Source organism: Carica papaya, chromosome 1, assembly GCF_054855325.1.
Source record: "Carica papaya isolate Zhongbai chromosome 1, ASM5485532v1, whole genome shotgun sequence".
In the NCBI taxonomy this organism is placed as follows: domain Eukaryota; kingdom Viridiplantae; phylum Streptophyta; class Magnoliopsida; order Brassicales; family Caricaceae; genus Carica; species Carica papaya.
This window is the reverse complement of record NC_142309.1, coordinates 19,236,447-19,251,313: the sequence shown is the minus strand read 5'-3', so window position 1 is coordinate 19,251,313 and position 14,867 is coordinate 19,236,447.

Here is a 14,867-nt window from a genome sequence, read left to right as displayed (position 1 = left end):
ATAAATCAGGTGCCCGTAGTAAGCTGACTTCATTACAGTCAAATAATTATTTTTCTAAACTCAAATAATATTTCCATATATCAACGTATAAATTTATTAAATTGAAGGTGAAAATTAGCAAAGTACTTAGATCAACCAAACCAAAGGTGATGTTTGTAATAAATTTTAAAATCTCTGTTTAATTTAACTAATCCTATGAATTTTTAAGTGATATTGGAATAATGTAGTAGTACTCAAATTTTTACTAATTTTAATTAAATATTTTATAATTTCACTTAAATTTTTTAATAAATAAATTTTCTTAATTGAAGTAATTATGAATTTTCATATAAGTTTTCAAAAATAGTTCATTCATTTCAAAAATACACCAATCAAACTATAACTGTAATACTCTAAATTTAATTTTAATATAATTTAAGATTTAATTATAAATATAATGTCTTAATTTTTCAATTTTTAATTTTAGTTTAGAGTAAAAAATGAAGTAAAATTGATGGATGATGAAATTGAAAGCAATTTGGGAAAAATTGGTAAAACTTTGAGTTTTAGGGATATTTTTTAAAGAAAAATCAGAAACTAGGGGTCAAAACGTAATTTAGAAAAAAATTACCCCGTAGGATGCCTGGTCAATAGCCCTGACGAATCAGGACGCATCACGTGGCAACGGACGCTGACGCGGTGCCACGCAGGCGATCCGTGAGCCCGTGATCGAACGGCCCAGGTCTGTTCCCGCACGCATGGACGGCCTGGATGTGATCCCTCCCAAACACGATCGAACGGCCAGATTAGATCGCGATGGACGATCCAGATTGGATCGCGATGGACGATCCAGATTGGATCATGATTAACGGCCTAGATTCACTCCTTTTTTAATTGTGATTGGACGGTTCAGATCAAACGCGATAGATGACACAAATCAAAAGCAGACAAAAATAAATAACTCTCATTCACATCAAACCCTAACCCTAGCCGCCAGAATCCCTCGCTGGAGAAGAAGACCTGGCTGCCGGGAAGGAGCCGTCGCCACCCGCAGCCGCCACCAGCCGCCGCACTAGAACCCTTTCTGACTGCAAAAAAATGTAAAAACTTCCCTTTTTGCTCGAAATTTAATTTTTAGCTCACCCATGGTCAAATCGAAGCAAAGAGACTAGCTAATTGGCTGAAAAACGCCAGCGAAGTCCAGCGGTGCCGACGCGGAAAATTTCACAAAACGTCTCTGATGAGACCCTTTTTTATTCCCGTTCTGTGTAATTTTTTCACCGTTGTGATCATCGTGTCCTTCTCTACAAGTTGACCAGAATAAAAAACCCAACCGCAACATGAGCCGGAGGAGCCGCCGCACCGGAGAGCCTCATCGCCGGTAAGTTTCGATTTTTGTGTTTTTTCAGTCAACCGATGCCCTTTAACGTATTTTATTGCAAAGATCAATGCAAAATCAGCCAAAAACAGCTGACTCGATGCAAACCGCCGTCACCAGAGCATGGCAAAGCCGCAGTGTCGAAATTTTGAAATTGGCCAATTAGGCTCTGAGACTGATTTTGGGTTTGTTTGGGATATTTGTAGGTACTATTAACATGTTTTAATTATCGAAAAAAAAAATTCAGAGAATCCGAAAATCGCCCGTAGGTCTAATCGAACAGCTTAATTTTTCGAACATCAAATCGAGTAAGGATCGCTCACCCTATTCCCTATCATAGAATTGAAGTTTAAATAAATAATAATATACTATTTTGTGCGAATTTAATAAATGTACATAATTAATTACGGATTGCTAATGGAGCCAAAATTAAAAATTATTCTTTATTAATTTTTGTTGATTTTTACAGTTTAAAGATATTATAGTATCGGATTTATCAATTTTATGATTTGAATGTATGTATTGCTGCCTTACATTATCATCGTTTAGTTAGAAAATTGAGATATGCTTGTATTTCCTGCTGCATGTTTATTTTTTTATGTGATTATGGTTGATTTGGAAAATGGAGACTAACAGAAAACGAGAAAGTTGGGTGGGAAGATTAATAGATGAAGACGACAGTCTTACTAGATATCTTGGGAGATGGTAGACGGACTAGGTACATAGGGAACCCTACCGTGAACATTGTCTCATACCGGACGGGGCATGGAGACATGATAATTTAGCGCTCATACTGGACGGGGTATGGGGACGGTCCGCTTCACCCTCATACCAAACGGGGTATTGAGGTTTAATAATTTGGCGATCATACCGGATGGGATATGGGAACAGTCCGTAATTGATATTGTTAAAGAAAATGGTTCACTTGTGGCAGGGACATTCCTATGAACCCCTATAGATACTAGTAGGCTGGTGAAAAAGTGATAGTTATTGTTTGATTTATTGACGATGTATATAGACTTATGATATGTGCTATGTTGCTGATTTTACATGAAACTATCTGTATGATACTAATAGTCTGCATAAGTTATTTTTATGAATCCTACTACGGTAAACAAACGGTAAATAATTTTATTTATGATAAAAGAATTTATTTAAATTAAGTACTCCATTAGTGTGTTGATTTTATACCAATTTTTACATCTGTGTCAGTGATATAATATGATATCCTTACTGGGTTAGCGTAACTCATCCCTTATTTAACCATTTCATATAAAGAGAATCAGGTTCTAGAGCCCGATCCGCAGGAAGATTGCGACTAGATGCTAAATTTCTTTATTTTTCATTTATTTCCTTATTCTTATGTTTCTTTTAAAAGAGTGAATTCTCTAACGCTATTTAGTATTTTGAGTTATTTGTGTAAGGAATGTAAACTCTGAACATTTATTACGCTTCCGTACTTTAATTATCTTTTATTTTTTTTTGAATATTTCTGGGATCGTTACAATAACATTGACGCATTTTGAAAATCACCAATAGTTAATCAATTTAAAATCACCAATAATAAATTAGTTACAAGTTATAAATGCATTGCAAAACTTTCTAGATTTAATTCTATCAAATAAATTTTGAAAATTCATTTTTTTAGAATGTATTAGTAGGTTATTAACTTACATAAAATGAAAATTGTTATTCATTTTCTTTATAAAATATATGTAACATTAATTTTTAATTTCACATGGATTATTAAAGTAATTTTTCTTTCACTTACATAAATAATCTCGACCTTATTGTTTTTTTTTTTATTATTATTTAGTTTTTATAGATGGTTGTGAATGATAACCATTGGGCTAAATGCTAGGGTAATGATTGATTTTAGTTTATTATATTTTATTTAATTTTTTCTATTTATACGTCACTTGTAATATAACATAAATTTTATTTTTAAATATTTATAAAAAAAATTGTACATAATAGATAAGCCAATATTACTATTTTGAATATGGAATATTATCTAACAAAAAGTAGAATGAGATTAGCAAGTCAAATCACAGCCATAGGCATTTCACTTGTAAAAAAGCCATGATTAATTATTATCTCTCATGATTATTTTCGTTTTTAGTCATCCTAATGCTACGTGAATTATGATGTTTCGTTATTCCACCATAAAGCCATCCCCACAACTGGAAATAAGACTTTTTGCCACAATGTGTTTCTAAGTTTATTTGTTACCAACACAAATCAAGAAGCATAACAAGAGCTCTCGCTGTGATTAAATTTTATTTTAAAAAATATTTTTGACATGTATTACTGTAATTAAATTTATAATTCAATGTATTGAGATTTATGTTAAGTTTAATTTAAAATATGATATGATGTATAAAATATTAGAAATATAATAAAGAAATTATAAAATTTTGAATTAAAAGAAAATATATAATATAAAGTTAATTCATGTATAACTTGAACTAACTAATTGTTTATTGAATTAGTGAAAATACAAATTTATTATTTTATTATTAAAGACATTATAAATTAATTTAATTATACATAAAAATGTAAATCATATATATTTTTTCATGAAGTAATTAAAATATTAAGATTAAACAAAAATATAATAAGTTTGAGAAAGAAAAGGTTAACGTATTTTATATGTTTATGATATATATATATATATATATACAGGACATGGATGGAATTTTGATGAAAGAGTGACGTACATGTACGTACATATATGTGTGTGTATGTATATGTATATATATATATATGCTAATGGCGATTAAGTAACCGATTGTGCGACAGCACGTGTCAAAACAAGAGAGGACGAGTGTAAAGTGAAGTCTGGCCCAAAAAGATGTGTATTTCCTTTTTTAGTTTTTAAGGTTTCCAAATCAGGAAATTGGAGAACGTGCCCGTTGAAATATCTAAAAAAAAATTTCTAAGCTGATATTATTATTGTCCCCTTTCAAAGCTCTGATACTTTTTTTTTTCTATATATATATATATATATATATTTTTTTTTTTTTTGTCAGCAAGAACTGTGAGGCACCACGTTCTTGTGTCTCTCTTCCTCACTTCTGACAGAGGCAAGTCCAAGACCGACACTATTTTGGGTTGGTAATATTATGGTACTTTAGAGGGAAGTTTATTTTTAAATTCAATTTTTTTTTTATTTTTAACATGTTATAGCACAAATGAACTTTATTTCTTTAATTATTTTTTTAAAAAAAAGTTAATAGATTTAAGTGTCATACTCTATAAAATAAGGTTTAAGTATCTATCTATTCATTTGGAAATATACCAAATGTGAATTAAAGTTATTAATTTTAACTATTAATTTTGATTTAAAATCTTATAAGAATAACTAATTTTTTTATTAGATAAATTATATGTAATTTAGAACCATGATAAGCTTTTGAGACAATTTTGATTATAATTCAATATATATATATTTAAATAATTCGATTATATACTTCTTTTAATAGCTAATAGATTAATCCACTAAAACAAGCAAGATAGTTATACATTATAATAAATGAAGCTATATATAAGTCATATATATATATATATTATTAGTTATTACACCTCACTTTTACTAAGGAAATTTAATTTTTATTAAAAATTATTTTATCCTATTTCTCGGTAAACAAACTCGAATGCCAAGCTTATCGGGGCATGAATCTCCTGAACATGGTGTTATATATATATATATATGCGCGTACACACACACACCCCCACCTGTCTTTTAGTGATTTCTAATATAACCATTAATTAATTTGCAACTTTTTATTTTGAATTTAAAATTATAATATATACAATCATAGCAGTACAATAATTGAAAGTCGTATTTATGTTACAAACAAATTGGGTAAGGAAGAAAATCCTCTGTTGAGTCCTAGAAATTAAAGATTTAATAACACTTCAAGGATAAGATTATTATTATTGATTGTGTCCCACGCCACTTGAAAAAGAATTTATCAATAATGCCTTAAAACATTATGGAAGTCTTAGTTGGATCGCAAATTTATTATTTAAAATACACTATACTATCACGTAATTTTTATCAATTGCCACTAAATTGACATGGTAATTAACATTTTTAATTACTTTGATACTATACTTCATATTTCAATAATCTAAAATATGCAACAACAAAAAATTACACATTGCAATATATATTTAGAAGAAAATAATATCCTTATTACGAATTTTATTGGTAAAATAATATATCAATAAAAAAATTATTAACTAGTTTATTTAGAAGAGATATTATCACAAATATTAAAAGTAGAAGTAAAATTTTAGATTCCTACAATACATTGTCAAAAATAATAATCTTAGGTAGATAGTCGTGAACTCTATTTATAAGGTAGTCTGTACTGGTGCTACTTTCTTCGTTAATCTGTATATAAATAGAGATTTTGTAATGACCAGAAACTTGAAAATGAAATAAAGACATGAATTGAATGCAGAAACGGAATAACAGAGTTAGAGTTTACATTCCTTACACAATAATTTAGAATACTCAATAGGATTACGGGAACGACCATTCCAAAAAAACAAGTAAAAAATCAAGAAATGAATAAAAAATAAATAATTAAGTATCTTAGTACGACATTCACTAGCCGTTGAAGGGAGTCCGAGTGATAAACTATTCACAATCCAATTGTTGATCGGGATTTAGATCTTGATCCTCTTGATCTGAAATGGTTAATGAAAGAGTGAGCTACACTAGATCAGTAAGAATATCACACTACTCACCGATACAGAAATAAATATTGGTAAAAATCATAAAAATAACTAATGAAGCTCTTAAATTAAGTAAATTCATTTATCATAAGTAAAACTATTTATTTCACACTTACCGTTGCAAGATTTTCAAAACCGATCTACAAAGACAATAGTTCAACAACATCATAATCTCATATTCAAGTAAACAAGAATAACAACCTTCCATTTTTATTTGTCTGCTGGTATCTATGACGATCTATAGAGATGTTCCACTACGCATGAACCATTATTCAACATTGTCAACTAACCGGCCATCCTCATACCATATTCGATATGAGCACTAAAATACTATCCATCAATACCCCATCCGATATGAGGGTGAAAGAGGTCGTCCCCATACTCCGTCCGGTATAAGTGCTAAAAATACAAATTCTCGATACTTCGTCCGGTATGAGGGTGAAACAGGCCGTCTTCATATCCCGTTTGGAATGAGCGCCAAAAATACCAATTCTCGATACCCCGTCCGGTATGAGAGTGAAACAAGTCGTCCCCATACCCCGTCCGGTATGAGCGCCAAAAATAGCAATTTTCGATACTCCATCCGGTGTGAAGGTGAAACAGGTCGTCCCCATACCCTGTCCTATATGAGCACAAAAAATATCAATTCTCAATACCTCATTCGGTATGAGGTGACGTTCACGATATAGTTCCCTATGTACCCAATCCGTCCCCATCTCCCAAGATATCCAGTAAGACAATAATTTCATTCATTCATTTAACCAAGTAATTTTTTATTTATATTTATTTTTTATTTTCATAATTTAACTGTACATCACGCAAGACAAGCAATACATGCATTAAAAAAATACAACTGAATCATCTTACAAATTTCAGTGTATTATCAGGCATTTAAAATTGTAAAATCAAACAATCAGTTAAAATAGGACAAACATAAATAAATAACCGATTCTACCTCCATTGGTAACCTGTAATTAATTATCGAAGTTTTTTAAATTACGCAAAATACTATATTATTTATAATTAGACTCCAATTTCATAACATAAAATAAGGTGATGGATTCTTATCCGAATCGGTGTTTGAAACACTGAACTTTCTACTACGCCTACTAGCAGTATCTGGATTTCTTAAATTTTTCTGTGAATATAAAAACACACTTTACGTACATAAAATACCTAAAAAAATCTAAAATTGGTGTTAAAAATATTTTCTAGCTAATTTTGAAATTGCAGCACGGTGGCACCGTCGTGCTCCGGCCACAGCGCCGCCGCCCGCGAAATTTTTTGGTGTGATGACTCCGCCTGTTCACCTTCACGGTTGGACGTTTTTCTTCGGTCAACATGTAGAAAACGGAATGGTGAACACAATAGTGGAAAAATCATACGAAACGCGAAATGAGAAGGGGCTCATTTGAGGTGATTTTTAGTTTTTTTCGCACCGGTGCTGACAGACTTTACCCCAATTTTTGGTTCATCCGCTGTTTCTTTTACTCTGTTTTGGTCATGAGGGTGTTTAAAATCAAATTACGAGCGAATAGAAGAATTTTTATATTTTTTAACAATCAGAGGTGGCTCCGGCGCGACGGCGGTCAACTTCATTCTCTGGCGATTGGTTCTTCTTCTCCGGCGGGGGACTGATTGTTAGGGTTTAAGTTCGGTGTGATGTGAGATATTTATACCCGTCTTCCTTAAATCTGAACCGTTCGTCGCATTTGATCTCGACCGTCTGATCGCGTTTAAAGAGAAAATACATATGGACTGTTCATTGCGATTTGATTTGAACCGTACGATGATATTTAAAGAGGGAACGAATGTGGTCGTTTATCGCATTTAGTCGCGACCTTCTGATTGTGCCTGATAAGGAAACGGATCTGCACCGTTCGCGTGCGCGGGAACACATCGGGACTGTCTAATCGCGGGCATGCGGATTACCAGCGTGGCCTCCCGCGTGGCACTGACTTAGCGTGGCTTGCCACACGGTGTGTTCTGGTTCGTCGGGGTTACTGACTGGGTATCATGTGTGACACAATTTTTTTAATTATGTTTTGACCCTAAATTTCTGATTTTTCTTTTAAAAATATATTTGAACACAAAATTTCAACAATTTTTCTCAAAAATTTTTTCAATTTCATATTACACTTATTTTTTTTCCTAATTTTACATTAAATAAAAATTTATAAATTTAATTTTTTAATTTTAAAATTAATTTCGGATCAAATTTCGAATTTTGATATTACAGATTTTATTGGATAATTTAGCATACATTAGTATAATTCACACTTATCTTACTAAAAAAATGTTGTTCATAAAAACTTTAAGGAAAACATGAGTTTAATGACGAAATTCATGGAATAAATAAATCTTTATCAAACTTTTGATGAAACATGGTACTAAATCAATAAATGTCATTCATACAGTATAATTTCTCGAGACAAATTATGTATTGGTCTCTAGTTATATTTTTAGTGTGTTCTCAATTAATTGATTTAGTTTTATTAAGATGATAATGGTTAGTTTATAACTGTTCTATGTTTTCAAAATAATTAATTTATATGGAAATTAATTTGTGAAAATGAGTTTCGTAACTTTGAACATGCATTTTCATACGTCTTCGATTGTTTAAAAGAACAAAAAGAAGCTCCTCAACACGCAATGCTAAATATTCTCCCCATCAATATACACCCACATTTAATAATGTTCCAAAAATACAGATAAATTATTGTATCTCATAAATATAATGGATTTTTTTCCCTATTTTTTAATAATTATGAAATCTATAAATTCAAGTGTTATTATTTGGAGCATTTAATAAATCAATCATAAAAAATATTTTAGGAATTAAGGTTATATATATATATATATACAAGTTTAACGGGTATCTATTAAATTAATTAATATATTTGGTAAATAAAATATATATAATTTAATAATAAAATGAGTGCTTTCTCAAAAAGAAATTATAATTAAAAAGTGGTCTCCTTGAATTGATTATTCCTAGAAATATGGATAGATTTTTTTAAGAAGATAAATTCATGGAATGCCGGTGTGCTCAAAGATTGTGTTTGTGGAAAATATCTGGGATTAATCAACGATTGTTCTATTGGAGCTCGAGTACCCATGATCAGCTGAATACCACGTGAACTGCACTACGTGGACCAATAAACTTCAATCCTCTTGCCAACGTAGGAAAATACCCTCTATAATTAATTATTAATTATTAATTAATAACCCTAACTGAATAAATAAAAAAAGCTAACAACTCTCGTTTATTAACAAATAAAATAATATAAGGTTTATTATTTTTACTGAATTTTTAAATATCATTCGTTTCAAAAGTTCTAAAAAAAAAAAATGAAAAATATATTGTTGTAGCTATATTAATTCTATATTCTAGACAATGTTAAGACGCGTATATATATATATATATATATATACACACACACATATGTATATATAATCAGGAGAATATTGTGAGGTAGTAGTGATTTGCAAAATTTACATCTTGAATTATCAATTTGTACAGTATTAATAAAAAAATTATTATAATAAATAATATATTTTAATTTTATAATTAGCATGTACTATTGTAATGATTATTAGTTAAACTTATTGTGGTAATATTTTTAAATTAACAACGTTATTGAGCATCAATTTCAGATTAATATATAAATATTATAAAAAAAAATTAAGGTTTTTTAAGACCATATATATGTTAAAATATACTCGGTTAACAATATTATCTAATGAAATATGTATTACATGGGACTTAATTTTTGAATAAATAAACAAGTTTAAAAATAAAATAAATATTTTAGAAAATAATTTAAGCAAAATTAAGTATAAAAAGATCATGATTAATATTGACAGTTTAGCCGCTACTGGAACTTCAGAGCTACATTTTCTCAACAATTGAAAGCTTCTGCCAAACTCTTGTAACCGCCAAAAAAGTTCATTTTATTCTAATGGTAGTTTTTTTTTTTTTTTTTTTTTAATTACATGTAAATTTTTTTTAAGAAATAAATATTTATAAAACATGCCTATTTTCTGTATAGATTGCAACAAACCAAAGTTTTCACCGATTAATCTTCCTATTTCACTTGTCTATCAGTTTATCATGCACAAATATACATCCTTTATGAAAGAAATGAGAGAAAAATTGTAGCGCCCGGACCGAGAAAAAAAAAAAAAAAGAAGAGAAAAGCCACGTCAGCAGGCCCGGTCAGCAGGCCCGGCCAACCGGGGCCTGCCACGTGGCAAGACCACGTCGCTCCTGAACGGGCCACGTTGGCGATCCGCGTGGGTGCGATCGGACGGCCCAGATCAATCGCGTGATCGGACGGCCCAGATTTAATAAAAAATGGACGGCCCAGATTAAAACAAAATGGACGGCTGAAATCAAAGGGCAAGGGGTTATAAATAGAACCCCCACACCAGACCACAAACCCTAGCCGCCTGCCGCTCGCCGGAGAAGACGAACCAGAGGCCGACCGCCGCCACCCGCCGCCGCACCGGGGAAATTTTTGACCGCCGATCGAGGTAAATTTCATACCCCCGACTCGTTTTTTCAAGCTGATTCCTCCTATGGCCAAATCGAAGCCAAAATCCCGGCCAAACGGCCGGAATACGCAGCCAAAGACCAGCCCGACGAGGCCCTTCCCGGCCTCCGTTTGATGCAATTTTTATATCACCGTGATCACCATTCTTTTCTCTACAGGTTGACCGGAGCCGAATCACCAAAACACGAACCTCGCCGGAGAGCCGCCGCACCCGAGAGCGCCGCCGCCGGTAAGCTCCGTTTTTCCGTGATTTTTTGGCCCCCCGAGGGCCCTAGGGTTGTTTTCTCACAGGGACCGATGCGAGTGTGGCCGAATTCGGCCTAAAACAGCCAACCCGAGGCGACTCGCCGCCACCAGCGGCAGCGCCGTCGCTGGAGCACGGCGGAGCCGCCGTGCCGGAGTTGCGATTTGGGCCGAAAGAGGCCCTGGGCCTAATTTGGGTTTTTTTTGGAACACGTGCAGGTACCGTTAGTGTGTTTCAGTTCCCCGGGAAAAATTCAGGAAAAATTAGGGACGGCCTGTAGGCGCACTGTGAATCGTATTTGGATCCCGAAAACAAGTAAGGACCCCTCACCCTATTTTCTATCACGGTATTAAAGTTCAAAATGATAAAACGGTATTTCTTGAATTAACGCATGTGTGAAATTGCTTAAGGTTGCTAATGGAGCCCGAGTCTAGTGTGATTGATGATTTACTGTTATTTGGCCTGTTTTACAGCTTTAAATGCATTATGAGGTTTGATGTGTTCATTTTATGGTTTTGAGTGCATATATTACTGTTTTATTAATTATGGGTTGAAAGACTGAAGAACTGATACTGTATGTTGTCTGTTTGGTATGAATTACGATTTATTTTTTTTTAATGTGAATTGATGATGCTTATTGAGGAAAAGGAAAATGAAAGATTGTGTAGACTGATAATTGTATGATGGGGTCAGCCTGACTAGATATCCTGGGAGATGGTGGACGGACCGGGTCCGTAGGGAACCCTACCGGGATTGTGGTCTCACATGCCGGACGGGGTATGGAGATCTTATGGTTTTGGCGCCCATACCGGACGGGGTATGGGGACGGCCCGTTTCACCCTCATACCGGACGGGGTATTGAGGTTTATGGTTTTGGCGCCCATACCGGACGGGGTATGGGGACGGCCCTGGAAACCGATTATGAATGTTAAAGGTTAACGGGTAGCGGGACCCCTATGGACCCCCATGGATACTAGTAGGCTGGTAAATGAGAAAAGGATATGTTGTATAATGATTGAATTACAAAATGCGTGATAAGTGCTATGTTTTACAGCTTATATTATTCCATGATTGTGATAATGTTATTGTTTTCTTATATTGCTTCATGAATTCCACCGAGGTAAGTGGATGGTAAAGGTTTTATCATAAATAAAAAGGATTTGTTGTAAATCATGCTCCATTGGTCTTTTGTGTTTTTCTACCCACCTTTACCTCCGTGACGGTGAGATATCGTGATGTTCTTACTGGGCTAGTGTAGCTCACTCCTTATTTAACCATTTCAGATCAGGAAGACATGGTTCCCGAGCCCGTTCCGCAGGAGGACGACGAAGGGGATGCCTAGAGACTCTGTAGTCATACTCATAGTTTTATTTTCGAGTTTCTCTCTTAGTTAGTTTAATCTTTTATATTTTAAGTACGTTTTTGGTTTTCGTGTAAGGGATGTTAACCGAAATTTTGATCTCGCTTCCGCATTAAATATTTATAATATAATTTCCATTTTGAATTACCGGGGCTGCTACAAAAATACCTTGTATTCGATAGAGAGATAAAACCCTAATAGAGCAGCAAAGGAGGAAACCTTATTAGGGTTTCGACTAAGGGAATACATAATGATTAGTGAAGCTGGAAGATATCAATATATACCTGAGCTCACCAATTGTAGCTGTGCCTGTGCACATAAAAATGGAGGACTCCCATTAAATGAAATGCAACGTTCTGGGATGGAGGAGAAAACAGACATGAACTGACAGCCCATCAAGGAAAAAGTTGATCCAATAACACCCCTCCTTAAGACGGCGAGTAGACATTTTCTGCTCCGATGTTAATCATATGTTCATTCAACAGCCAAGTTGACAAAGACTTTGTAAAAATATCCCAAGTTGCCCATTATTAGCAATATGTTTAGTCACTATGCTTCCCTTTTGAACTTTCCCTCTAACAAAATAACAATCCAATTTGATGTGTTTTGTTTTTTCATGAAAAACAAGATTTGTAGCTATGTCCATGACAGTTTTGTTGTCACAATACAATTATGTTCCATCTTCATGTTTTATTTTCAGATCATTTAACAAATATTTGATCTATATAAGTTTACATAATGTGCTGACCATAATCCTATACTCTGCTTCAATAGATGATCTTGGGGCAATATGCTGCTTGTTGGACTTTCAGGAAATCAGAGAACTTCCAAGTAGCACACAATAATCGGTGACATATCTTTTGGTGTTTAGATAGCCAGCCTAGTTACTATTAAAGTAGGCTTTCAACTTTAAACTAGACACACTTGAATAAAATAATCCTTACCCTGGAGTGGCGTTGAGATACCTTAGAATTTTGTAGGCTGCTTTCAAATAGGCATCCCTAGGATCTTATATGAATTGACTCAGTACTTGAATTGAGTAAGCTAAATTTTGTATTGGCAATGTGAGATACATAAGCATCCCTATCAGTCTTCCAGAGACTTTTGGATTAGGAATTGGTTCTTCTTGATCCTTAAAAAATTTTGTGTTTTGATCCAATAGTAAGGTAAAAGTCTTTTCTCCAAGCATTTTTGTGTCTTTTAACAAATCTAATGCATACTTTCTCTGGCATATGTATATATCCTGATTTGATCTAGCAACTTTTATCCCAAACAAATGTTTCAAATTTCCTAAGTCTTTGATTTTGAATTCACTATCCATTTTAACTTTGAGCTCATTAATCGTATTGGTATCATTTCTGACCACTATGATATCATCAGCATAAATGAGAAAAACAGTAAATTGTTTATCATTACTCTTCATAAAAAGGTTATAATCAGCCTTGGATTGAGATAAGCTTTGTTTGAAAATAAAGTCAGAAAATCTCACATACCATTGCCTCTATGCTTATTTTAAACTGTATAAGCTTTTTAAGAGCTTACAGACTTTACCACTCTTTTCTTTTGAATATCTTGGAGGTAGCTCCATGTAGACATCCTCTTCTAGAGTTTCATACAAGAAAACATTATTTACATTAAATTGGTGTAGATGCTAATTTTTTACATTATGAAGGGCAATAAGTATTCTGACAATAACTATCTTTGCTACAGGTGAGAAGGTTTCATGATAGTCCAAACTTTCAATTTGAGTGTACCCTTTTGGCCACCAACCTTACTTTGTGTCTCTTAATCGACCCATCGGCCTTATATTTGGTTTTTTATACCCATTTATAGCAAATAACTTTCTTCCCATGAGGCAAATTCACAACGTTCCATGTCTTCTTTTCTTCTAGAGCTTGTAGCTCATTGATCATGGCATCTCTCCACTTGGTATACCGACTTGCCTCTTCATAGGAATCTGGTTCCCTTTGAACAATGATACTATGTAGATAATTTATGTGTCCCCCTTAATCTTATGGTACTCAACAATCATGGATATTGGTACTGCTGCATCAGTCCTTTGATCTCTGGCTTCATCTTCTTAATTTGAATGGTGATCTAGAATCTGTTCACACATATAATCATATAAATATTCTGGTTTTCTTTTAATTCTTGTAAATTTCCTTTTGGGTTTATCCTTAGCAGTGATTGTATCCCCTTCAACATTGATAATCACTTATTGTCCCTCAAGATCCTGTTATCTCTCAGTTTCTTTACTGCTTTTCTCTACAACAATAGTTTTGATTCTCCCATCTTTGGTGCAGATATCCACGGTTCGATGCCATTGTGGTTATCAAAGCGGAATGGGGATGAATATTGTTCCTCTAGCTTTCTTCTTTCCTTGCAAGGAAAAATTCCCTCATGAAAAATTACATTTATGGAAACAAAAATCTTACCCGTCTCTTTATAAAATAGCCTATACCTCTTCACTGAGAAAATGTGTCCAATTAAAATGCATCACTTGGCTCTAGCATCAAAATTGAGTCTATCACCGGTCAATGCAGATGTGAAGACCAAACAATTAAAAATCTTTAAATAGTCAGACATGGTTTCTTCTTTATA